The 27364-nt window shown below is 48.2% G+C and overlaps 1 pseudogene; it reads left to right on the forward strand.

Annotated features, from left to right (window-relative positions):
- The first annotated feature begins 1589 nt into the window (after positions 1–1589).
- The window catches only part of LOC110525066 (CCR4-NOT transcription complex subunit 6-like), a 37569-nt pseudogene continuing 11794 nt past the window's right edge, over positions 1590–27364 (forward strand).

The following is a 27364-nucleotide window of genomic DNA, read 5'->3' on the forward strand; positions in this document are numbered from 1 at the left end:
ACCCTGCGTTTATAATCGCGGATATCGACTCTACCGGTCGAGCATGCTTTTGGGACACAGTCGATAGCACGCTGGACTTCGGGCTAGAAGGTCGAGGGTTCGAGTATACTGCTCCCTGCCTGTTTCATTACAGTGTCTATTACCGTTTTTACAATAGCAATACTACAGTATTTATACTATAATAAACCTTACTACAGTATACTACAGTCATGTCCGCAAAAATACTACAGTGAACTGAATACTATAGTATACTACAGTCATCACGGTTGTGTTTTTGCGCAACAACACTACTGTGAATTCTATAGTATATCAATAGTAATACTACAGTATTTATACTAAAATAAACGTTACTATAGTATACTACAGTTATGCCCACATCACTCCAGTAAATACTATAGTATATCAATAGTAATACTACAGTATTTATACTGAAATAAACGTTACTATAGTATACTACATTTATGCCCGCATCACTCCAGTAAATACTATAGTATTATTACAGTATTTAGAGACACATTTTTATTCATATGGTAAAACTCTACTTTGTTATTTGTTGGGTTATTTGTTCCCAGAACTCCCACTGCATTGAATCAGGTCCATAAAATCAACTTTGAATGACATTCAGGCGTCCAAATGAGTCAGTCTCATAACTGAACCTAATTTTATCTCAGTATGAGCAGAGCACATACCTTCTTTCGTCGTTCTATAATCTACCTTGATGGAAATAAAGTGCCTTTAGCATTGCGTGTTTATTTTTAAATGTTTTATTTATTTTACCTTTTATTTAACTAGGCAAGTCAGTTAAGAACAAATTCTTATTTTCAATGGCGGCCTAGGAACAGTGGGTTAACTGCCTGTTCAGGGGGCAGAACGACAGATTTGTACCTTGTCAGCTCGGGGATTTGATCTTGCAACCTTCCGGTTACTAGTCCAACGCTCTAACCACTAGGCAACCTGCCTCCCTCCTCTAACCACTAGGCAACCTGCCTCCCTCCTCTAACCACTAGGCAACCTGCCTCCCTCCTCTAACCACTAGGCAACCTGCCTCCCTCCTCTAACCACTAGGCTACCTGCCTCCCTCCTCTAACCACTAGGCTACCTGCCTCCCTCCTCTAACCACTAGGCTACCTGCCTCCCTCTTCTAACCACTAGGCTACCTGCCTCCCTCCTCTAACCACTAGGCAACCTGCCTCCCTCCTCTAACCACTAGGCTACCTGGCACAGTCAAGGTTACAACAGTGCTACTGACTGGTACTTTCCTATAGCTTTCAATAACTTTTCCCCATAACTGTTTCACTGACAATCAGCTCTGCACACTCAAACTGAAATTTCAAGTATCCCCCCCTAGAATGAAATCCCCTAGAGAAAGCAGGTACCTCAAGAGACCATGTGTAATTCAATCTTTGGTGTTTGTCTACTAGGCATTTAACCTAGTTTGTTAGTGTTACCAGGCCTTTTAACCTGGTTTGTTAGTGTTACCAGGCCTTTTCACCTGGTTTGTTAGTGTTACCAGGCCTTTTAACCTGGTGTGTTAGTGTTACCAGGCCTTTTAACCTGATCTGGTGGTGTCCGTGTTCCTCAGATTAACAGGTATGCCAAAGGAAAACTATGATCCCCCGGATCCTCGTCGACTATACACCATCATGTCAGCCGAGGAGGTAGCCAACGGGAAAAAGTCACACTGGGCCGAGGTCAGTTACCTTCCCTGGTCAGTCAGTCAGTTGGAGATATCAGGTCAGTTACCTTCCCCAGTCAGTCAGTCAGCTGGAGATATCAGGTCAGTTACCTTCCCTGGTCAGTCAGTCAGCTGGAGATATCAGGTCAGTTACCTTCCCTGGTCAGTTGGAGATATCAGGTCAGTTACCTTCCCTGGTCAGCTGGAGATATCAGGTCAGTTACCTTCCCTGGTCAGTCAGTCAGCTGGAGATATCAGGTCAGATACCTTCCCTGGTCAGCTGGAGATATCAGGTCAGTTACCTTCCCTGGTCAGTCAGTCAGCTGGAGATATCAGGTCAGTTACCTTCCCTAGTCAGTCAGTCAGCTGGAGATATCAGGTCAGTTACCTTCCCTAGTCAGTCAGTCAGCTGGAGATATCAGGTCAGTTACCTTCCCTGGTCAGTTGGAGATATCAGGTCAGTTACCTTCCCTGGTCAGTTGGAGATATCAGGTAGATTACCTTCCCTGGTCAGCTGGAGATATCAGGTCAGTTACCTTCCCTGGTCAGTTGGAGATATCAGGTCAGTTACCTTCCCTGGTCAGTTGGAGATATCAGGTCAGTTATCTTCCCTGGTCAGCTGGAGATATCAGGTCAGTTACCTTCCCTAGTCAGTCAGTCAGCTGGAGATATCAGGTCAGTTACCTTCCCTGGTCAGTTGGAGATATCAGGTCAGTTACCTTCCCTGGTCAGTTGGAGATATCAGGTCAGTTACCTTCCCTGGTCAGTCAGTCAGCTGGAGATATCAGGTCAGTTACCTTTCCTGGTCAGCTGTAGATAACAGGTCAGTTACCTTCCCTAGTCAGCTGGAGATATCAGGTCAGTTACCTTCCCTAGTCAGCTGGAGATATCAGGTCAGTTACCTTCCCTAGTCAGCTGGAGATATCAGGTCAGTTACCTTCCCTAGTCAGCTGGAGATATCAGGTCAGTTACCTTCCCTGGTCAGTCAGTCAGCTGGAGATATCAGGTCAGTTACCTTCCCTAGTCAGCTGGAGATATCAGGTCAGTTACCTTCCCTAGTCAGCTGGAGATATCAGGTCAGTTACCTTCCCTAGTCAGCTGGAGATATCAGGTCAGTTACCTTCCCTGGTCAGTCAGTCAGCTGGAGATATCAGGTCAGTTACCTTCCCTGGTCAGTCAGTCAGCTGGAGATATCAGGTCAGTTACCTTCCCTGGTCAGCTGGAGATATCAGTTCAGTTACCTTCCCTGGTCAGTCAGTCAGCTGGAGATATCAGGTCAGTTACCTTCCCTAGTCAGCTGGAGATATCAGGTCAGTTACCTTCCCTAGTCAGTCAGTCAGCTGGAGATATCAGGTCAGTTACCTTCCCTAGTCAGTCAGTCAGCTGGAGATATCAGGTCAGTTACCTTCCCTGGTCAGTTGGAGATATCAGGTCAGTTACCTTCCCTGGTCAGTTGGAGATATCAGGTAATTTACCTTCCCTGGTCAGCTGGAGATATCAGGTCAGTTACCTTCCCTGGTCAGTTGGAGATATCAGGTCAGTTACCTTCCCTGGTCAGTTGGAGATATCAGGTCAGTTATCTTCCCTGGTCAGCTGGAGATATCAGGTCAGTTACCTTCCCTAGTCAGTCAGTCAGCTGGAGATATCAGGTCAGTTACCTTCCCTAGTCAGTCAGTCAGCTGGAGATATCAGGTCAGTTACCTTCCCTGGTCAGTTGGAGATATCAGGTCAGTTACCTTCCCTGGTCAGTCAGGCAGCTGGAGATATCAGGTCAGTTACCTTCCCTAGTCAGCTGGAGATATCAGGTCAGTTACCTTCCCTAGTCAGTCAGTCAGCTGGAGATATCAGGTCAGTTACCTTCCCTAGTCATTCAGTCAGCTGGAGATATCAGGTCAGTTACCTTCCCTGGTCAGTTGGAGATATCAGGTCAGTTACCTTCCCTGGTCAGTTGGAGATATCAGGTAATTTACCTTCCCTGGTCAGCTGGAGATATCAGGTCAGTTACCTTCCCTGGTCAGTTGGAGATATCAGGTCAGTTACCTTCCCTGGTCAGTTGGAGATATCAGGTCAGTTATCTTCCCTGGTCAGCTGGAGATATCAGGTCAGTTACCTTCCCTAGTCAGTCAGTCAGCTGGAGATATCAGGTCAGTTTCCTTCCCTAGTCAGTCAGTCAGCTGGAGATATCAGGTCAGTTACCTTCCCTGGTCAGTTGGAGATATCAGGTCAGTTACCTTCCCTGGTCAGTTGGAGATATCAGGTCAGTTACCTTCCCTGGTCAGCTGGAGATATCAGGTCAGTTACCTTCCCTGGTTAGTTGGAGATATCAGGTCAGTTACCTTCCCTGGTCAGTCAGTCAGGGAGTCAGTCAACCAGTCAGCTGGAGATATCAGGTCAGTTACCTTCCCTAGTCAGCTGGAGATATCAGGTCAGCTACCTTCCCTAGTCAGCTGGAGATATCAGGTCAGTTACCTTCCCTGGTCAGTCAGTCAGCTGGAGATATCAGGTCAGTTACCTTCCCTGGTCAGTCAGTCAGCTGGAGATATCAGGTCAGTTACCTTCCCTAGTCAGCTGGAGATATCAGGTCAGTTACCTTCCGTAGTCAGCTGGAGATATCAGGTCAGTTACCTTCCCTGGTCAGTCAGTCAGGTAGTCAGTCAACCAGCTAGTTGGAGAGATCAGGTCAGTTACTTTCCCCAGTCAGCTGGAGATATCAGGTCAGTTACCTTCCCTAGTCAGCTGGAGATATCAGGTCAGTTACCTTCCCTAGTCAGCTGTAGATATCAGGTCAGTTACCTTCCCTGGTCAGTTTGAGATATCAGGTCAGTTACCTTCCCTGGTCAGTTGGAGATATCAGGTCAGTTACCTTCCCTGGTCAGCTGGAGATATCAGGTCAGTTACCTTCCCTGGTCAGTCAGTCAGGGAGTCAGTCAACCAGTCAGCTGGAGATATCAGGTCAGTTACCTTCCCTAGTCAGCTGGAGATATCAGGTCAGCTACCTTCCCTAGTCAGCTGGAGATATCAGGTCAGTTACCTTCCCTGGTCAGTCAGTCAGCTGGAGATATCAGGTCAGTTACCTTCCCTGGTCAGTCAGTCAGCTGGAGATATCAGGTCAGTTACCTTCCCTAGTCAGCTGGAGATATCAGGTCAGTTACCTTCCCTAGTCAGCTGGAGATATCAGGTCAGTTACCTTCCCTAGTCAGCTGGAGATATCAGGTCAGTTACCTTCCCTGGTCAGTCAGTCAGCTGGAGATATCAGGTCAGTTACCTTCCCTGGTCAGTCAGTCAGCTGGAGATATCAGGTCAGTTACCTTCCCTGGTCAGCTGGAGATATCAGTTCAGTTACCTTCCCTGGTCAGTCAGTCAGCTGGAGATATCAGGTCAGTTACCTTCCCTAGTCAGCTGGAGATATCAGGTCAGTTACCTTCCCTAGTCAGTCAGTCAGCTGGAGATATCAGGTCAGTTACCTTCCCTAGTCAGTCAGTCAGCTGGAGATATCAGGTCAGTTACCTTCCCTGGTCAGTTGGAGATATCAGGTCAGTTACCTTCCCTGGTCAGTTGGAGATATCAGGTAATTTACCTTCCCTGGTCAGCTGGAGATATCAGGTCAGTTACCTTCCCTGGTCAGTTGGAGATATCAGGTCAGTTACCTTCCCTGGTCAGTTGGAGATATCAGGTCAGTTATCTTCCCTGGTCAGCTGGAGATATCAGGTCAGTTACCTTCCCTAGTCAGTCAGTCAGCTGGAGATATCAGGTCAGTTACCTTCCCTAGTCAGTCAGTCAGCTGGAGATATCAGGTCAGTTACCTTCCCTGGTCAGTTGGAGATATCAGGTCAGTTACCTTCCCTGGTCAGTCAGGCAGCTGGAGATATCAGGTCAGTTACCTTCCCTAGTCAGCTGGAGATATCAGGTCAGTTACCTTCCCTAGTCAGTCAGTCAGCTGGAGATATCAGGTCAGTTACCTTCCCTAGTCATTCAGTCAGCTGGAGATATCAGGTCAGTTACCTTCCCTGGTCAGTTGGAGATATCAGGTCAGTTACCTTCCCTGGTCAGTTGGAGATATCAGGTAATTTACCTTCCCTGGTCAGCTGGAGATATCAGGTCAGTTACCTTCCCTGGTCAGTTGGAGATATCAGGTCAGTTACCTTCCCTGGTCAGTTGGAGATATCAGGTCAGTTATCTTCCCTGGTCAGCTGGAGATATCAGGTCAGTTACCTTCCCTAGTCAGTCAGTCAGCTGGAGATATCAGGTCAGTTTCCTTCCCTAGTCAGTCAGTCAGCTGGAGATATCAGGTCAGTTACCTTCCCTGGTCAGTTGGAGATATCAGGTCAGTTACCTTCCCTGGTCAGTTGGAGATATCAGGTCAGTTACCTTCCCTGGTCAGCTGGAGATATCAGGTCAGTTACCTTCCCTGGTTAGTTGGAGATATCAGGTCAGTTACCTTCCCTGGTCAGTCAGTCAGGGAGTCAGTCAACCAGTCAGCTGGAGATATCAGGTCAGTTACCTTCCCTAGTCAGCTGGAGATATCAGGTCAGCTACCTTCCCTAGTCAGCTGGAGATATCAGGTCAGTTACCTTCCCTGGTCAGTCAGTCAGCTGGAGATATCAGGTCAGTTACCTTCCCTGGTCAGTCAGTCAGCTGGAGATATCAGGTCAGTTACCTTCCCTAGTCAGCTGGAGATATCAGGTCAGTTACCTTCCGTAGTCAGCTGGAGATATCAGGTCAGTTACCTTCCCTGGTCAGTCAGTCAGGTAGTCAGTCAACCAGCTAGTTGGAGAGATCAGGTCAGTTACTTTCCCCAGTCAGCTGGAGATATCAGGTCAGTTACCTTCCCTAGTCAGCTGGAGATATCAGGTCAGTTACCTTCCCTAGTCAGCTGTAGATATCAGGTCAGTTACCTTCCCTGGTCAGTTTGAGATATCAGGTCAGTTACCTTCCCTGGTCAGTTGGAGATATCAGGTCAGTTACCTTCCCTGGTCAGCTGGAGATATCAGGTCAGTTACCTTCCCTGGTCAGTCAGTCAGGGAGTCAGTCAACCAGTCAGCTGGAGATATCAGGTCAGTTACCTTCCCTAGTCAGCTGGAGATATCAGGTCAGCTACCTTCCCTAGTCAGCTGGAGATATCAGGTCAGTTACCTTCCCTGGTCAGTCAGTCAGCTGGAGATATCAGGTCAGTTACCTTCCCTGGTCAGTCAGTCAGCTGGAGATATCAGGTCAGTTACCTTCCCTAGTCAGCTGGAGATATCAGGTCAGTTACCTTCCCTAGTCAGCTGGAGATATCAGGTCAGTTACCTTCCCTGGTCAGTCGTCAGGAAGTCAGTCAACCAGTTAGTTGGAGAGATCAGGTCAGTTACCTTCCCCGGTCAGCTGGAGATATCAGGTCAGTTACATTCCCCGGTCAGCTGGAGATATCAGGTCAGTTACCTTCCCTGGTCAGCAGTCTGCTGGAGATATCAGGTCAGTTACCTTCCCTAGTCAGCTGGAGATATCAGTTCAGTTACCTTCCCTAGTCAGCTGGAGTTATCAGGTCAGTTACCTTCCCTGGTCAGTTGGAGATATCAGGTCAGTTACCTTCCCTGGTCAGTCAGTCAGCTGGAGATATCAGGTCAGTTACCTTCCCTAGTCAGCTGGAGATATCAGGTCAGTTACCTTCCCTAGTCAGCCAGTCAGCTGGAGATATCAGGTCAGTTACCTTCCCTAGTCATTCAGTCAGCTGGAGATATCAGGTCAGTTACCTTCCCCAGTCAGCTGGAGATATCAGGTCAGTTACCTTCCCTAGTCAGCTGGAGATATCAGGTCAGTTACCTTCCCTAGTCAGCTGGAGATATCAGGTCAGTTACCTTCCCTGGTCAGTTGGAGATATCAGGTCAGTTACCTTCCCTGGTCAGTTGGAGATATCAGGTCAGTTACCTTCCCTGGTCAGCTGGAGATATCAGGTCAGTTACCTTCCCTGGTTAGTTGGAGATATCAGGTCAGTTACCTTCCCTGGTCAGTCAGTCAGGGAGTCAGTCAACCAGTCAGCTGGAGATATCAGGTCAGTTACCTTCCCTAGTCAGCTGGAGATATCAGGTCAGCTACCTTCCCTAGTCAGCTGGAGATATCAGGTCAGTTACCTTCCCTGGTCAGTCAGTCAGCTGGAGATATCAGGTCAGTTACCTTCCCTGGTCAGTCAGTCAGCTGGAGATATCAGGTCAGTTACCTTCCCTAGTCAGCTGGAGATATCAGGTCAGTTACCTTCCCTAGTCAGCTGGAGATATCAGGTCAGTTACCTTCCCTGGTCAGTCAGTCAGGTAGTCAGTCAACCAGTTAGTTGGAGAGATCAGGTCAGTTACCTTCCCCAGTCAGCTGGAGATATCAGGTCAGTTACCTTCCCTAGTCAGCTGGAGATATCAGGTCAGTTACCTTCCCTAGTCAGCTGGAGATATCAGGTCAGTTACCTTCCCTGGTCAGTCATCAGGAAGTCAGTCAACCAGTTAGTTGGAGAGATCAGGTCAGTTACCTTCCCCGGTCAGCTGGAGATATCAGGTCAGTTACCTTCCCCGGTCAGCTGGAGATATCAGGTCAGTTACCTTCCCCGGTCAGCTGGAGATATCAGGTCAGTTACCTTCCCTAGTCAGCTGGAGATATCAGGTCAGTTACCTTCCCCGGTCAGCTGGAGATATCAGGTCAGTTACCTTCCCCGGTCAGCTGGAGATATCAGGTCAGTTACCTTCCCCGGTCAGCTGGAGATATCAGGTCAGTTACCTTTCCCGGTCAGCTGGAGATATCAGGTCAGTTACCTTCCCTAGTCAGGTGGAGATATCAGGTCAGTTACCTTCCCCGGTCAGCTGGAGATATCAGGTCAGTTACCTTCCCCGGTCAGCTGGAGATATCAGGTCAGTTACCTTCCCCGGTCAGCTGGATATATCAGGTCAGTTACCTTCCCTAGTCAGCTGGAGATATCAGGTCAGTTACCTTCCCTGGTCAGTCAGTCAGCTGGAGATATCAGGTCAGTTACCTTCCCTGGTCAGCAGTCTGCTGGAGATATCAGGTCAGTTACCTTTACTAGTCAGCTGGAGATATCAGTTCAGTTACCTTCCCTAGTCAGCTGGAGATATCAGGTCAGTTACCTTCCCTGGTCAGCAGTCAGCTGGAGATATCAGGTCAGTTACCTTCCCTGGTCAGTCAGTCTGCAGGAGATATCAGGTCAGTTACCATCCCTGGTCAGTCAGTCAGCTGGAGATATTAGGTCAGTTACCTTCCCTGGTCAGTCAGTCAGCTGGAGATATCAAGTCAGTTACCTTCCCTGGTCAGTCAGTCAGCTGGAGATATCAGGTCAGTTACCTTCCCTAGTCAGCTGGAGATATCAGGTCAGTTACCTTCCCTAGTCAGCTGGAGATATCAGGTCAGTTACCTTCCCCGGTCAGCTGGAGATATCAGGTCAGTTACCTTCCCTAGTCAGCTGGAGATATCAGGTCAGTTACCTTCCCCGGTCAGCTGGAGATATCAGGTCAGTTACCTTCCCCGGTCAGCTGGAGATATCAGGTCAGTTACCTTCCCCGGTCAGCTGGAGATATCAGGTCAGTTACCTTTCCCGGTCAGCTGGAGATATCAGGTCAGTTACCTTCCCTAGTCAGGTGGAGATATCAGGTCAGTTACCTTCCCCGGTCAGCTGGAGATATCAGGTCAGTTACCTTCCCCGGTCAGCTGGAGATATCAGGTCAGTTACCTTCCCCGGTCAGCTGGATATATCAGGTCAGTTACCTTCCCTAGTCAGCTGGAGATATCAGGTCAGTTACCTTCCCTGGTCAGTCAGTCAGCTGGAGATATCAGGTCAGTTACCTTCCCTGGTCAGCAGTCTGCTGGAGATATCAGGTCAGTTACCTTCCCTAGTCAGCTGGAGATATCAGTTCAGTTACCTTCCCTAGTCAGCTGGAGATATCAGGTCAGTTACCTTCCCTGGCCAGCAGTCAGCTGGAGATATCAGGTCAGTTACCTTCCCTGGTCAGTCAGTCTGCAGGAGATATCAGGTCAGTTACCTTCCCTGGTCAGTCAGTCAGCTGGAGATATTAGGTCAGTTACCTTCCCTGGTCAGTCAGTCAGCTGGAGATATCAAGTCAGTTACCTTCCCTGGTCAGTCAGTCAGCTGGAGATATCAGGTCAGTTACCTTCCCTAGTCAGCTGGAGATATCAGGTCAGTTACCTTCCCTAGTCAGCTGGAGATATCAGGTCAGTTACCTCCCCTAGTCAGCTGGAGATATCAGGTCAGTTACCTTCCCTAGTCAGTTGGAGATATCAGGTCAGTTACCTTCCCTAGTCAGCTGGAGATATCAGGTCAGTTACCTTCCCTGGTCAGTCAGTCAGCTGGAGATATCAGGTCAGTTACCTTCCCTGGTCAGTCAGTCAGTTGGAGATATCAGGTCAGTTACCTTCCCTGGTCAGTCAGTCAGGTAGTCAGTCAACCGGTCAGCTGTAGATATCAGGTCAGTTACCTTCCCTGGTCAGTCAGTCAGCTGGAGATATCAGGTCAGTTACCTCCCCTAGTCAGCTGGAGATATCAGGTCAGTTACCTTCCCTAGTCAGCTGGAGATATCAGGTCAGTTACCTTCCCTAGTCAGCTGGAGATATCAGGTCAGTTACCTTCCCTGGTCAGTCAGTAAGCTGGAGATGTCAGGTCAGTTACCTTCCCTGGTCAGTCAGTCAGCTGGAGATATCAGGTCAGTTACCTTCCCTGGTCAGTCAGTCAGTTGGAGATATCAGGTCAGTTACCTTCCCTGGTCAGTCAGTCAGCTGGAGATATCAGGTCAGTTACCTTCCCTGGTCAGTCAGTCAGTTGGAGATATCAGGTCAGTTACCTTCCCTGGTCTGTCAGTCAGCTGGAGATATCAGGTCAGTTACCTTCCCTGGTCAGTCAGTCAGTCAGCTGGAGATATCAGGTCAGTTACCTTCCCTAGTCAGCTGGAGATATCAGGTCAGTAACCTTCCCTAGTCAGCTGGAGATATGAGGTCAGTTACCTTCCCTAGTCAGCTGGAGATATCAGGTCAGTTACCTTCCCTAGTCAGCTGGAGATATCAGGTCAGTTACCTTCCCTAGTCAGCTGGAGATATCAGGTCAGTTACCTTCCCTAGTCAGCTGGAGATATCAGGTCAGTTACCTTCCCTAGTCAGCTGGAGATATCAGGTCAGTTACCTTCCCTGGTCAGTCAGTCAGTCAGCTGGAGATATCAGGTCAGTTACCTTTCCTGGTCAGTCAGTCAGCTGGAGATATCAGGTCAGTTACCTTCCCTGGTCAGTCAGTCAGTCAGCTGGAGATATCAGGTCAGTTACCTTCCCTGGTCAGTCAGTCAGTCAGCTGGAGATATCAGGTCAGTTACCTTCCCTGGTCAGTCATCAGGAAGTCAGTCAACCAGTTAGTTGGAGAGATCAGGTCAGTTACCTTCCCCGGTCAGCTGGAGATATCAGGTCAGTTACCTTCCCCGGTCAGCTGGAGATATCAGGTCAGTTACCTTCCCCGGTCAGCTGGAGATATCAGGTCAGTTACCTTCCCTAGTCAGCTGGAGATATCAGGTCAGTTACCTTCCCCGGTCAGCTGGAGATATCAGGTCAGTTACCTTCCCCGGTCAGCTGGAGATATCAGGTCAGTTACCTTCCCCGGTCAGCTGGAGATATCAGGTCAGTTACCTTTCCCGGTCAGCTGGAGATATCAGGTCAGTTACCTTCCCTAGTCAGGTGGAGATATCAGGTCAGTTACCTTCCCCGGTCAGCTGGAGATATCAGGTCAGTTACCTTCCCCGGTCAGCTGGAGATATCAGGTCAGTTACCTTCCCCGGTCAGCTGGATATATCAGGTCAGTTACCTTCCCTAGTCAGCTGGAGATATCAGGTCAGTTACCTTCCCTGGTCAGTCAGTCAGCTGGAGATATCAGGTCAGTTACCTTCCCTGGTCAGCAGTCTGCTGGAGATATCAGGTCAGTTACCTTCCCTAGTCAGCTGGAGATATCAGTTCAGTTACCTTCCCTAGTCAGCTGGAGATATCAGGTCAGTTACCTTCCCTGGTCAGCAGTCAGCTGGAGATATCAGTTCAGTTACCTTCCCTGGTCAGTCAGTCTGCTGGAGATATCAAGTCAGTTACCTTCCCTGGTCAGTCAGTCAGCTGGAGATATCAGGTCAGTTACCTTCCCTAGTCAGCTGGAGATATCAGGTCAGTTACCTTCCCTAGTCAGCTGGAGATATCAGGTCAGTTACCTCCCCTAGTCAGCTGGAGATATCAGGTCAGTTACCTTCCCTAGTCAGCTGGAGATATCAGGTCAGTTACCTTCCCTAGTCAGCTGGAGATATCAGGTCAGTTACCTTCCCTGGTCAGTCAGTCAGCTGGAGATATCAGGTCAGTTACCTTCCCTGGTCAGTCAGTCAGCTGGAGATATCAGGTCAGTTACCTTCCCTGGTCAGTCAGTCAGTTGGAGATATCAGGTCAGTTACCTTCCCTGGTCAGTCAGTCAGGTAGTCAGTCAACCGGTCAGCTGTAGATATCAGGTCAGTTACCTTCCCTGGTCAGTCAGTCAGCTGGAGATATCAGGTCAGTTACCTCCCCTAGTCAGCTGGCGATATCAGGTCAGTTACCTTCCCTAGTCAGCTGGAGATATCAGGTCAGTAACCTTCCCTAGTCAGCTGGAGATATGAGGTCAGTTACCTTCCCTAGTCAGCTGGAGATATCAGGTCAGTTACCTTCCCTAGTCAGCTGGAGATATCAGGTCAGTTACCTTCCCTAGTCAGCTGGAGATATCAGGTCAGTTACCTTCCCTAGTCAGCTGGAGATATCAGGTCAGTTACCTTCCCTAGTCAGCTGGAGATATCAGGTCAGTTACCTTCCCTGGTCAGTCAGTCAGTCAGCTGGAGATATCAGGTCAGTTACCTTTCCTGGTCAGTCAGTCAGCTGGAGATATCAGGTCAGTTACCTTCCCTAGTCAGTCAGTCAGTCAGCTGGCGATATCAGGTCAGTTACCTTCCCTGGTCAGTCAGTCAGTCAGCTGGAAATATCAGGTCAGTTACCTTCCCTGGTCAGTCAGTCAGTCAGCTGGAGATATCAGGTCAGTTACCTTCCCTGGTCAGTCAGTCAGTCAGCTGGAGATATCAGGTCAGTTACCTTCCCTGGTCAGTCAGTCAGCTGGAGATATCAGGTCAGTTACCTTCGCTGGTCAGCTGGAGATATCAGGTCAGTTACCTTCCCTGGTCAGTCAGTCAGCTGGAGATATCAGGTCAGTTACCTTCCCTAGTCAGCTGGAGATATCAGGTCAGTTACCTTCCCTGGTCAGTCAGTCAGCTGGAGATATCAGGTCAGTTACCTTCCCTGGTCAGTCAGTCAGCTGTAGATATCAGGTCAGTTACCTTCCCTGGTCAGTCAGTCAGCTGGAGATATCAGGTCAGTTACTTCCCCTAGTCAGCTGGAGATATCAGGTCAGTTACCTTCCCTAGTCAGCTGGAGATATCAGGTCAGTTACCTTCCCTAGTCAGCTGGAGATATCAGGTCAGTTACCTTCCCTGGTCAGTCAGTCAGCTGGAGATGTCAGGTCAGTTACCTTCCCTGGTCAGTCAGTCAGCTGGAGATATCAGGTCAGTTACCTTCCCTGGTCAGTCAGTCAGTTGGAGATATCAGGTCAGTTACCTTCCCTGGTCAGTCAGTCAGCTGGAGATATCAGGTCAGTTACCTTCCCTGGTCAGTCAGTCAGTTGGAGATATCAGGTCAGTTACCTTCCATGGTCAGTCAGTCAGTCAGCTGGAGATATCAGGTCAGTTACCTTCCCTGGTCAGTCAGTCAGTCATCTGGAGATATCAGGTCAGTTACCTTCCCTAGTCAGCTGGAGATATCAGGTCAGTTACCTTCCCTAGTCAGTCAGTCAGCTGGAGATATCAGGTCAGTTACCTTCCCTAGTCAGTCAGTCAGCTGGAGATATCAGGTCAGTTACCTTCCCTGGTCAGTCAGTCAGTCAGCTGGAGATATCAGGTCAGTTACCTTCCCTAGTCAGCTGGAGATATCAGGTCAGTTACCTTCCCTGGTCAGTCAGTCAGCTGGAGATATCAGGTCAGTTACCTTCCCTGGTCAGTCAGTCAGCTGGAGATATCAGGTCAGTTACCTTCCCTGGTCAGTCAGTCAGTTGGAGATATCAGGTCAGTTACCTTCCCTGGTCAGTCAGTCAGGTAGTCAGTCAACCGGTCAGCTGTAGATATCAGGTCAGTTACCTTCCCTGGTCAGTCAGTCAGCTGTAGATATCAGGTCAGTTACCTCCCCTAGTCAGCTGGAGATATCAGGTCAGTTACCTTCCCTAGTCAGCTGGAGATATCAGGTCAGTTACCTTCCCTAGTCAGCTGGCGATATCAGGTCAGTTACCTTCCCGGGTCAGTCAGTCAGCTGGAGATATTAGGTCAGTTACCTTCCCTGGTCAGTCAGTCAGCTGGAGATATCAAGTCAGTTACCTTCCCTGGTCAGTCAGTCAGCTGGAGATATCAGGTCAGTTACCTTCCCTAGTCAGCTGGAGATATCAGGTCAGTTACCTTCCCTAGTCAGCTGGAGATATCAGGTCAGTTACCTCCCCTAGTCAGCTGGAGATATCAGGTCAGTTACCTTCCCTAGTCAGCTGGAGATATCAGGTCAGTTACCTTCCCTAGTCAGCTGGAGATATCAGGTCAGTTACCTTCCCTGGTCAGTCAGTCAGCTGGAGATATCAGGTCAGTTACCTTCCCTGGTCAGTCAGTCAGCTGGAGATATCAGGTCAGTTACCTTCCCTGGTCAGTCAGTCAGTTGGAGATATCAGGTCAGTTACCTTCCCTGGTCAGTCAGTCAGGTAGTCAGTCAACCGGTCAGCTGTAGATATCAGGTCAGTTACCTTCCCTGGTCAGTCAGTCAGCTGGAGAAATCAGGTCAGTTACCTCCCCTAGTCAGCTGGAGATATCAGGTCAGTTACCTTCCCTAGTCAGCTGGAGATATCAGGTCAGTTACCTTCCCTAGTCAGCTGGAGATATCAGGTCAGTTACCTTCCCTGGTCAGTCAGTCAGCTGGAGATGTCAGGTCAGTTACCTTCCCTGGTCAGTCAGTCAGCTGGAGATATCAGGTCAGTTACCTTCCCTGGTCAGTCAGTCAGTTGGAGATATCAGGTCAGTTACCTTCCCTGGTCAGTCAGTCAGCTGGAGATATCAGGTCAGTTACCTTCCCTGGTCAGTCAGTCAGTTGGAGATATCAGGTCAGTTACCTTCCCTGGTCTGTCAGTCAGCTGGAGATATCAGGTCAGTTACCTTCCCTGGTCAGTCAGTCAGTCAGCTGGAGATATCAGGTCAGTTACCTTCCCTAGTCAGCTGGAGATATCAGGTCAGTAACCTTCCCTAGTCAGCTGGAGATATGAGGTCAGTTACCTTCCCTAGTCAGCTGGAGATATCAGGTCAGTTACCTTCCCTAGTCAGCTGGAGATATCAGGTCAGTTACCTTCCCTAGTCAGCTGGAGATATCAGGTCAGTTACCTTCCCTAGTCAGCTGGAGATATCAGGTCAGTTACCTTCCCTAGTCAGCTGGAGATATCAGGTCAGTTACCTTCCCTGGTCAGTCAGTCAGTCAGCTGGAGATATCAGGTCAGTTACCTTCCCTGGTCAGTCAGTCAGTCAGCTGGAGATATCAGGTCAGTTACCTTCCCTGGTCAGTCAGTCAGTCATCTGGAGATATCAGGTCAGTTACCTTCCCTAGTCAGCTGGAGATATCAGGTCAGTTACCTTCCCTAGTCAGTCAGTCAGCTGGAGATATCAGGTCAGTTACCTTCCCTAGTCAGTCAGTCAGCTGGAGATATCAGGTCAGTTACCTTCCCTGGTCAGTTGGAGATATCAGGTCAGTTACCTTCCCTGGTCAGTTGGAGATATCAGGTAATTTACCTTCCCTGGTCAGCTGGAGATATCAGGTCAGTTACCTTCCCTGGTCAGTTGGAGATATCAGGTCAGTTACCTTCCCTGGTCAGTTGGAGATATCAGGTCAGTTACCTTCCCTGGTCAGCTGGAGATATCAGGTCAGTTACCTTCCCTGGTTAGTTGGAGATATCAGGTCAGTTACCTTCCCTGGTCAGTCAGTCAGGGAGTCAGTCAACCAGTCAGCTGGAGATATCAGGTCAGTTACCTTCCCTAGTCAGCTGGAGATATCAGGTCAGCTACCTTCCCTAGTCAGCTGGAGATATCAGGTCAGTTACCTTCCCTGGTCAGCAGTCAGCTGGAGATATCAGGTCAGTTACCTTTCCTGGTCAGTCAGTCAGCTGGAGATATCAGGTCAGTTACCTTCCCTGGTCAGTCAGTCAGCTGGAGATATCAGGTCAGTTACCTTCCCTAGTCAGCTGGAGATATCAGGTCAGTTACCTTCCCTAGTCAGCTGGAGATATTAGGTCAGTTATCTTCCCTGGTCAGTCAGTCAGGTAGTCAGTCAACCAGTTAGTTGGAGAGATCAGGTCAGTTACCTTCCCCGGTCAGCTCGAGAAATCTGGTCAGTTACCTTCCCCGGTCAGCTGGAGATATCAGGTCAGTTACCTTACCTAGTCAGCTGGAGATATCAGGTCAGTTACCTTCCCCGGTCAGCTGGAGATATCAGGTCAGTTACCTTCCCCGGTCAGCTGGAGATATCAGGTCAGTTACCTTCCCCGGTCAGCTGGAGATATCAGGTCAGTTACCTTTCCCGGTCAGCTGGAGATATCAGGTCAGTTACCTTCCCTAGTCAGCTGGAGATATCAGGTCAGTTACCTTCCCCGGGCAGCTGGAGATATCATGTCAGTTACCTTCCCCGGTCAGCTGGAGATATCAGGTCAGTTACCTTCCCCGGTCAGCTGGATATATCAGGTCAGTTATCTTCCCTAGTCAGCTGGAGATATCAGGTCAGTTACCTTCCCTGGTCAGTCAGTCAGCTGGAGATATCAGGTCAGTTACCTTCCCTGGTCAGCAGTCTGCTGGAGATATCAGGTCAGTTACCTTCCCTAGTCAGCTGGAGATATCAGTTCAGTTACCTTCCCTAGTCAGCTGGAGATATCAGGTCAGTTACCTTCCCTGGTCAGCAGTCAGCTGGAGATATCAGTTCAGTTACCTTCCCTGGTCAGTCTGCTGGAGATATCAGGTCAGTTACCTTCCCTGGTCAGTCAGTCAGCTGGAGATATTAGGTCAGTTACCTTCCCTGGTCAGTCAGTCAGCTGGAGATATCAAGTCAGTTACCTTCCCTGGTCAGTCAGTCAGCTGGAGATATCAGGTCAGTTACCTTCCCTAGTCAGCTGGAGATATCAGGTCAGTTACCTTCCCTAGTCAGCTGGAGATATCAGGTCAGTTACCTTCCCTGGTCAGCTGGAGATATCAGGTCAGTTACCTTCCCTGGTCAGTCAGTCAGCTGGAGATATCAGGTCAGTTACCTCCCCTAGTCAGCTGGAGATATCAGGTCAGTTACCTTCCCTAGTCAGCTGGAGATATCAGGTCAGTTACCTTCCCTAGTCAGCTGGAGATATCAGGTCAGTTACCTTCCCTGGTCAGTCAGTCAGCTGGAGATATCAGGTCAGTTACCTTCCCTGGTCAGTCAGTCAGCTGGAGATATCAGGTCAGTTACCTTCCCTAGTCAGCTGGAGATATCAGGTCAGTTACCTTCCCTAGTCAGCTGGAGATATCAGGTCAGTTACCTTCCCTGGTCAGTCAGTCAGGTAGTCAGTCAACCAGTTAGTTGGAGAGATCAGGTCAGTTACCTTCCCCGGTCAGCTGGAGATATCAGGTCAGTTACCTTCCCCGGTCAGCTGGAGATATCAGGTCAGTTACCTTCCCTAGTCAGCTGGAGATATCAGGTCAGTTACCTTCCCTAGTCAGCTGGAGATATCAGGTCTGTTACCTTCCCTGGTCAGCTGGAGATATCAGGTCAGTTACCTTCCCCGGTCATCTGGAGATATCAGGTCAGTTACCTTCCCCGGTCAGCTGGAGATATCAGGTCAGTTACCTTTCCCGGTCAGCTGGAGATATCAGGTCAGTTATCTTCCCTAGTCAGCTGGAGATATCAGGTCAGTTACCTTCCCCGGTCAGCTGGAGATATCAGGTCAGTTACCTTCCCCGGTCAGCTGGAGATATCAGGTCAGTTACCTTCCCCGGTCAGCTGGATGTATCAGGTCAGTTACCTTCCCTAGTCAGCTGGAGATATCAGGTCAGTTACCTTCCCTGGTCAGTCAGTCAGCTGGAGATATCAGGTCAGTTACCTTCCCTGGTCAGCAGTCTGCTGGAGAAATCAGGTCAGTTACCTTCCCTAGTCAGCTGGAGATATCAGTTCAGTTACCTTCCCTAGTCAGCTGGAGATATCAGGTCAGTTACCTTCCCTGGTCAGCAGTCAGCTGGAGATATCAGTTCAGTTACCTTCCCTGGTCAGTCAGTCTGCTGGAGATATCAGGTCAGTTACCTTCCCTGGTCAGTCAGTCAGCTGGAGATATTAGGTCAGTTACCTTCCCTGGTCAGTCAGTCAGCTGGAGATATCAAGTCAGTTACCTTCCCTGGTCAGTCAGTCAGCTGGAGATATCAGGTCAGTTACCTTCCCTAGTCAGCTGGAGATATCAGGTCAGTTACCTTCCCTAGTCAGCTGGAGATATCAGGTCAGTTACCTTCCCTGGTCAGCTGGAGATATCAGGTCAGTTACCTTCCCTGGTCAGTCAGTCAGCTGGAGATATCAGGTCAGTTACCTCCCCTAGTCAGCTGGAGATATCAGGTCAGTTACCTTCCCTAGTCAGCTGGAGATATCAGGTCAGTTACCTTCCCTAGTCAGCTGGAGATATCAGGTCAGTTACCTTCCCTGGTCAGTCAGTCAGCTGGAGATATCAGGTCAGTTACCTTCCCTGGTCAGTCAGTCAGCTGGAGATATCAGGTCAGTTACCTTCCCTAGTCAGCTGGAGATATCAGGTCAGTTACCTTCCCTAGTCAGCTGGAGATATCAGGTCAGTTACCTTCCCTGGTCAGTCAGTCAGGTAGTCAGTCAACCAGTTAGTTGGAGAGATCAGGTCAGTTACCTTCCCCGGTCAGCTGGAGATATCAGGTCAGTTACCTTCCCCGGTCAGCTGGAGATATCAGGTCAGTTACATTCCCTAGTCAGCTGGAGATATCAGGTCAGTTACCTTCCCCGGTCAGCTGGAGATATCAGGTCAGTTACCTTCCCCGGTCAGCTGGAGATATCAGGTCAGTTACCTTCCCCGGTCAGCTGGAGATATCAGCTCAGTTACCTTTCCCGGTCAGCTGGAGATATCAGGTCAGTTACCTTCCCTAGTCAGATGGAGATATCAGGTCAGTTACCTTCCCCGGTCAGCTGGAGATATCAGGTCAGTTACCTTCCCCGGTCAGCTGGAGATATCAGGTCAGTTACCTTCCCTGGTAAGTCAGTCAGGTAGTCAGTCAACCAGTTAGTTGGAGAGATCAGGTCAGTTACCTTCCCCGGTCAGCTGGAGATATCAGGTCAGTTACCTTCCCCGGTCAGCTGGAGATATCAGGTCAGTTACCTTCCCCGGTCAGCTGGAGATATCAGGTCAGTTACCTTCCCTAGTCAGCTGGAGATATCAGGTCAGTTACCTTCCCCGGTCAGCTGGAGATATCAGGTCAGTTACCTTCCCCGGTCAGCTGGAGATATCAGGTCAGTTACCTTTCCCGGTCAGCTGGAGATATCAGGTCAGTTACCTTCCCTAGTCAGCTGGAGATATCAGGTCAGTTACCTTCCCCGGTCAGCTGGAGATATCAGGTCAGTTACCTTCCCCGGTCAGCTGGAGATATCAGGTCAGTTACCTTCCCGGGTCAGCTGGAGATATCAGGTCAGTTACCTTCCCCGGTCAGCTGGAGATATCAGGTCAGTTACCTTCCCCGGTCAGCTGGAGATATCAGGTCAGTTACCTTCCCTAGTCAGCTGGAGATATCAGGTCAGTTACCTTCCCCGGTCAGCTGGAGATATAAGGTCAGTTACCTTCCCCGGTCAGCTGGAGATATCAGGTCAGTTACCTTTCCCGGTCAGCTGGAGATATCAGGTCAGTTACCTTCCCTAGTCAGCTGGAGATATCAGGTCAGTTACCTTCCCCGGTCAGCTGGAGATATCAGGTCAGTTACCTTCCCCGGTCAGCTGGAGATATCAGGTCAGTTACCTTCCCTAGTCAGCTGGAGATATCAGGTCAGTTACCTTCCCTGGTCCGTCAGTCAGCTGGAGATATCAGGTCAGTTACCTTCCCTGGTCAGAAGTCTGCTGGAGATATCAGGTCAGTTACCTTCCCTAGTCAGCTGGAGATATCAGTTCAGTTACCTTCCCTAGTCAGCTGGAGATATCGGGTCAGTTACCTTCCCTGGTCAGCAGTCAGCTGGAGATATCAGTTCAGTTACCTTCCCTGGTCAGTCAGTCTGCTGGAGATATCAGGTCAGTTACCTTCCCTGGTCAGTCAGTCAGCTGGAGATATTAGGTCAGTTACCTTCCCTGGTCAGTCAGCTGGAGATATCAGGTCAGTTACCTTCCCTAGTCAGCTGGAGATATCAGGTCAGTTACCTTCCCTAGTCAGTCAGTCAGCTGGAGATATCAGGTCAGTTACCTTCCCTGGTCAGTTGGAGATATCAGATCAGTTACCTTCCCTGGTCAGTTGGAGATATCAGGTCAGTTACCTTCCCTGGTCAGCTGGAGATATCAGGTCAGTTACCTTCCCTGGTTAGTTGGAGATATCAGGTCAGTTACCTTCCCTGGTCAGTCAGTCAGGGAGTCAGTCAACCAGTCAGCTGGAGATATCAGGTCAGTTACCTTCCCTAGTCAGCTGGAGATATCAGGTCAGCTACCTTCCCTAGTCAGCTGGAGATATCAGGTCAGTTACCTTCCCTGGTCAGCAGTCAGCTGGAGATATCAGGTCAGTTACCTTTCCTGGTCAGTCAGTCAGCTGGAGATATCAGGTCACTTACCTTCCCTGGTCAGTCAGTCAGGTAGTCAGTCAACCAGTTAGTTGGAGAGATCAGGTCAGTTACCTTCCCCGGTCAGCTGGAGATATCAGGTCAGTTACCTTCCCCGGTCAGCTGGAGATATCAGGTCAGTTACCTTCCCTAGTCAGCTGGAGATATTAGGTCAGTTACCTTCCCTAGTCAGCTGGAGATATCAGGTCAGTTACCTTCCCCGGTCAGCTGGAGATATCAGGTCAGTTACCCTCCCCGGTCAGCTGGAGATATCAGGTCAGTTACCTTCCCCGGTCAGCTGGAGATATCAGGTCAGTTACCTTCCCCGGTCAGCTGGAGATATCAGGTCAGTTACCTTTCCCGGTCAGCTGGAGATATCAGGTCAGTTACCTTCCCTAGTCAGCTGTAGATATCAGGTCAGTTACCTTCCCGGTCAGCTGGAGATATCAGGTCAGTTACCTTCCCCGGTCAGCTGGAGATATCAGGTCAGTTACCTTCCCCAGTCAGCTGGAGATATCAGGTCAGTTACCTTCCCTGGTCAGCAGTCTGCTGGAGATATCAGGTCAGTTACCTTCCCTAGTCAGCTGGAGATATCAGTTCAGTTACCTTCCCTAGTCAGCAGTCAGCTGGAAATATCAGTTCAGTTACCTTCCCTGGTCAGTCAGTCAGCTGGAGATATCAGGTCAGTTACCTTCCCTGGTCAGTCAGTCACCTGGAGATATTAGGTCAGTTACCTTCCCTGGTCAGTCAGTCAGCTGGAGATATCAAGTCAGTTACCTTCCCTGGTCAGTCAGTCAGCTGGAGATATCAGGTCAGTTACCTTCCCTAGTCAGCTGGAGATATCAGGTCAGTTACCTTCCCTAGTCAGCTGGAGATATCAGGTCAGTTACCTTCCCTAGTCAGCTGGAGATATCAGGTCAGTTACCTTCCCTAGTCAGCTGGAGATATCAGGTCAGTTACCTTCCCTAGTCAGCTGGAGATATCAGGTCAGTTACCTTCCCTAGTCAGCTGGAGATATCAGGTCAGTTACCTTCCCTGGTCAGTCAGTCAGTCAGTCAGCTGGAGATATCAGGTCAGTTACCTTCCCTGGTCAGTCAGTCAGTCAGCTGGAGATATCAGGTCAGTTACCTTCCCTGGTCAGTCAGTCAGTCTGCTGGAGATATCAGGTCAGTTACCTTCCCTGGTCAGTCAGTCAGTCAGCTGGAGATATCAGGTCAGTTACCTTCCCTGGTCAGTCAGTCAGTCAGCTGGAGATATCAGGTCAGTTACCTTCCCTGGTCAGTCAGTCAGTCAGCTGGAGATATCAGGTCAGTTACCTTCCCTGGTCAGTCCAAACTGACACTTTGATTTCATCCGTATCTGTGATTTCCATTGCTTTCTCAATGGGACTTGTACGTTGATGGTCAGCGGAGATTACACGTCCCTATCCAGAAAATGTCCCTCAGTTTTCACAGACAAAATGTTAAAATGAGTTGAGCTTTTTTTGATAGGTCTATTTAGAAGTTAGCCAATTACAAAAGAGGACACGTGTAGGGTCCACAGACCATAATTCATCCATTCTCATTTGATGTCAGTTCTCCACTGATCAGTTTGGCTGCGCCTTAAGTCAGTCAATCAGTCTGTCAATCAGAAAAAGACAGACAGTTTGAAAAAAGCTAATGAAAACAAATTATCTGTCCTCTGAAGAATGCAGTATTGTAAGCCTTATTTGTAGCATTTAGCTCTAACAAGTATCTCGTTGATCTCCTCTTCAGGTCGGGTCAGGAGTCTGAGCTGCTCTCTCTGGACCCTCACTCACTTGACGGCTCTACATATCAACGACAACAATCTGAGTCGCATCCCGCCTGACATCGGCAAGCTGCCACACCTCATCTACTTGAACCTGTCCTCCAATAAGCTCCGGAGCCTGCCCGCCGAACTCGGAAACATGGTGTGTCTCAGGTAAGAGCTCCCATGTGGTGGTCCTGAAGTGGTGCTGGTAATGCTAAGGTTGTGGGTTCAGTTCCCACTGGGATCACCATGATGATGCGAGGCAGGGATGGCTGGTTTTAGTCCCGTTCTCTATTCAGTCAATTCTACCCTCAGATTTATTTTAAAATTTAAAAAATGTTCAACTGTTTCTCCTATCACTTATTCTCCAGGGAATTGCTTTTAAACAACAATCTTTTACGAGTTTTACCTTACGAACTCGGGCGGCTTTTCCAGTTACAATCACTGGGGTTGAAAGGTATGTATTTGTTTTAAAGGTTAATCACAATTCATATTGATTATCAACATCATTGATTTTAATGGCGAGTAACAAAAGCTAATAATAATGTAAAAAATAAAAGAAAGCTTATGGTTTGGATAAATTGCCTCTGCAGGTAATCCTAGTCTATCTGTTGTGCAGGTAACCACAGTATTAGATAGATACAATATCATAAGCATTAATAATAGGTTATCTCTGTGCAGGTAACCCTTTGTCCCAAGACATTCTCAACCTGTACCAGGAATCAGATGGAACCAGAAACCTGTTGAACTACATGCTCGACAATCTAGCAGGTAAAATGTTGAACGACTACATGCCACAATCCAGCGGGTAGATTGGCTGTTGAACTACATCTATGGTAAATGCTTCCACCGATTCACGTCACAGGAAAACCATCGACGCGGCTCATACCAATTTAAGCAGTCATTAGGTATAAACCTGATAGGAGCACCACACCTGAATTGTCTTATTGTCTTCTCCTGAACCAGAGAGCATTAAACGCCAATGTCTCCTTCTAATTAATCATGTAGTTAATTGGTTAATTAGTTAATTGGTTAATTAGTTAAGTGGTTAATTAGTTAATTGGTTAATTAGTTAATTGGTTAGTCGGTTAATTGGTTAATTGGTTAATTGGTTAATTTGTTAATTGGTTAATTAATTAATAGGTTAATTTGTTAATTGTGTCCTTTATTTATTTAGTGCACCCAGAACAACTCCCCCAGAGACCTTGGATCACCTTGAAGGAGCGAGACCCAATGACCCCAACAGGTACTTCAAGATAACTCCCTACCCACTGGTCCCAATGGCAGCTACAACATTACTACCCCCTGGTCCCAATGGTAGCTACAACATTACTACCCACTGGTCCCAATGGTAGCTGTGACATTACTACCCACTGGTCCCAATGGTAGCTACAACATTACTACCCCCTGGTCCCAATGGTAGCTACGGCATTACTACCCACTGGTCCTAATGATAGCTACAACATTACTATCCCCTGGTCCCAATGGTAGCTACAACATTACTACCCCTGGTCCCAATGGTAGCTACGGCATTACTACCCACTGGTCCTAATGGTGGCTACAACATTACTACCCACTGGTCCCAATGGTAGCTGTGACATTACTACCCACTGGTCCCAATGGTAGCTACAACATTACTACCCCCTGGTCCCAATGGTAGCTACGACATTCTTACTCACTGGTCCCAATGGTCGCTGTGACATTACTACCCACTGGTCCCAATGGTAGCTACAACATTACTACCCCCTGGTCCCAATGGTAGCTACAACATTACTACCCACTGGTCCCAAAGGTAGCTACAACATTACTACCCCCTGGTCCTAATGGTAGCTACAACATTACTACCCACTGGTCCCAATGGTAGCTACGACATTACTACCTCCTAGCTACAACATTACTACCCACTGGTCCCAATGGTAGCTGTGACATTACTACCCACTGGTCCCAATGGTAGCTGTGACATTACTACCCACTGGTCCCAATGGTAGCTTCAATAGTTATTATTGTCACTGAATAGCAATGATTGATCTACTATTGTTATTAGAACTAGTAGTGTTATTGTTGTTGTTGTAGTAGTAGCAGTATCAGTAGTAATAGTAGTATCAGCAGTAGTATCAGTAGTAGCAGCAGTATCAGTAGTAATAGTAGTATCAGCAGTAGTATCAGTAGTAGCAGCAGTATCAGTAGTAATAGTAGTATCAGCAGTAGTATCAGTAGTAGCAGCAGTATCAGTAGTAATAGTAGTATCAGCAGTAGTATCAGTAGTAGCAGCAGTATCAGTAGTAATAGTAGTATCAGCAGTAGTATCAGTAGTAGTAGCAGTATCAGTAGTAGTAGCAGTATCAGTAGTAGTAGCAGTAGTAGCAGTATCAGTAGTAGTAGCAGCATCAGTAGTAGTAGCAGTATCAGTAGTAGCAGTAGTAGCAGTATCAGTAGTAGTAGCAGTATCAGTAGTAGTAGCAGTATCAGTAGTAGTAGTAGCAGCATCAGTAGTAGTAGCAGCATCAGTAGTAGCAGTAGTAGCAGTACCAGTAGTAGTAGCAGTATCAGTAGTAGTAGCAGCCGTATCAGTAGTAGTAGTTATAGTAGTAGTATCAGCAGTAGTATTGGTAGTAGCAGCAGTATCAGTAGTAGTAGTTGTAGTAGTAGTAGCAATAGTAGCAGCAGTATCAGTAGTAGCAGCCGTATCAGTAGTAGTAGTTATAGTAGTAGTAGTAGTATCAGCAGTAGTATCGGTAGTAGTAGTTGTAGTAGTAGTATCAGTAGTAGCAGCAGTATCAGTAGTAGTAGTTGTAGTAGTAGTATCAGTAGTAGCAGCAGTATCAGTAGTAGCAGCCGTATCAGTAGTAGTAGTTATAGTAGTAGTATCAGCAGTAGTATCGGTAGTCGCAGCAGTATCAGCAGTAGTAGTAATAGTAGCAGTCGTAGTAGTATAAGTAGTAGCAGCAGTATCAGTAGTAGTAGTATCAGCAGTAGTATCAGTAGTAGCAGCAGTATCAGTAGTAGTAGTAGCAGTAGTATCAGCAGTAGTAGTAGCAGTAGTATCAACAGTAGTATCAGTAGTAGCAGCAGTATCAGTAGTAGTAGTAGCAGTAGTATCAGCAGTAGTATCAGCAGTAGTAGTAGCAGCAGTAGAAGTAGCAGTAGTAGTAGTAGTAGTAGTAGCAGCAGTATCCGTAGTAGTAGCAGCAGTATCAGTAGTAGTAGCAGCTGTATCAGCATTAGTAGTATCAGTATCAGTAGTAGTAGCAGTATCAGTAGTAGTATTAGCAGCTGTATCAGCATTAGCAGTATCAGTATCAGTAGTAGTAGCAGTATCAATAGTAGTAGTAGCAGCTGTATCAGCAGTAGTAGTAGTATCAGCAGTAGTAGTAGTATCAGCAGTAGTATCATCAGTAGTAGTAGCAGTAGTATCAGCAGTAGTATCAGTAGTAGCAGCAGTATCAGTAGTAGTAGTATCAGCAGTAGTATCAGTATCAGTATCAGTAGTAGTAGCAGTAGTATCAGTAGTAGCAGCAGGATCAGTAGTAGTAGTATCAGCAGTAGTATCAGTATCAGCAGCAGTATCAGTAGTAGTAGTATCAGTAGTAGCAGTAGTAGTAGTAGTAGTAGTAGCAGTAGTAGTAGCAGTAGTAGTAGCAGCAGGATCAGTAGTAGTAGTATCAGCAGTAGTATCAGTATCAGCAGCAGTATCAGTAGTAGTAGCAGTAGCAGCAGGAGTAGTAGCAGCAGGAGTAGGTTGTTGTCCAGGGTCATGCCAAGGTTAGTTGCACTCTGGGAGGGGGATACCGTGCAGTTGTCAACCATGAATGAGAGGTCTTGATGCAGGCAGGCCTTTCTCGGGAGTAAGAGCATCACCTTCTTGTCGATTTTGAGGTGATGGGCCGACATCCAACCTAAGATATCTGCCAGGCACAAAGAGATGTGTGTCGCCTCCTGGGTGTCAGAAGGTGGATGGAGAAAAGTAGTTGAGTGTCATCTGCATAGCAATGATAGGAGAGACCATGTGAGGATATGATGGAGCTGAGTGACTTGGTGTATAGTAGAAAAGAGGAGAGGGCCTAGAACCGAGCCCTGGGGGACACCAGGAGTGAGAGTACGTGGTGCAGACGCAGATCCTCTCCATCCTCAGACTATGAGAGAAAACATAGTCAGATGACGAGAGAGCAGCTGGATTAGCAGTGTTCTCTGGGGTGATCCATGTCTCCATCAGGGACAAACATACAAGGGACTGAAGGGCAGCGTAGGCTGAGATGAACTCAGCGTTCTGGACCTCAGATCAGCAGTTCCAACTGCTACCAGAGACCAGGAATCCCACGTGGGTGGTGAGCGTCTGTACAGCCTGCAGGGAGAGTAGCAAACAAGTCTAGAAAACACACACACACAGTTGACAAAGCTACAAAAGAGCAACAATTGATCCTCTGAAAATCACTAGGTTAAGATACTCAAGTGAGAGAATGGTGTGGAGCCTTCCTCTGTCCTTCGTCGAACAGCTCGGCAGAAACGTCTTTGTTTTGGCGATGGTCTTAGTTCTGCGACACGACCGCAGCTGACAAAACAGGGGAGACTGAAGTACTAATACTAATTGCTAATTGCCTTGAAAAGGTGAAGCGCACACCTCCCGGGACGAATTGCCTAGGAGAGGAGAAACCATTCCCTCTCCAATGCAGTCACACATTCCCCGGCCCCTTGATCCTGGTTGATGTGTTAACAATCATCTGCAAGTTAATAGCAGTCAGCAGTTCACACAGCAACTAGTCTACTATTGAAAACAGTCACCAAAACAGACATAGACAAAAGGCAGTACTAGACCACAACAGATCAACAACAGATAGACAGAGAGACAGTACTAGACCACAACAGATAAAGACAGTACTAGACCACAACAGATAAAGACAGTACTAGACCACAACAGATAAAGACAGTACTAGACCACACCAGATAAAGACAGTACTAGACCACAACAGATAAAGACAGTACTAGACCACACCAGATAAAGACAGTACTAGACCACAAC

This window comes from Oncorhynchus mykiss, chromosome 6, assembly GCF_057628025.1.
Source record: "Oncorhynchus mykiss isolate SJ-2025 chromosome 6, ASM5762802v1, whole genome shotgun sequence".
Taxonomy (NCBI): domain Eukaryota; kingdom Metazoa; phylum Chordata; class Actinopteri; order Salmoniformes; family Salmonidae; genus Oncorhynchus; species Oncorhynchus mykiss.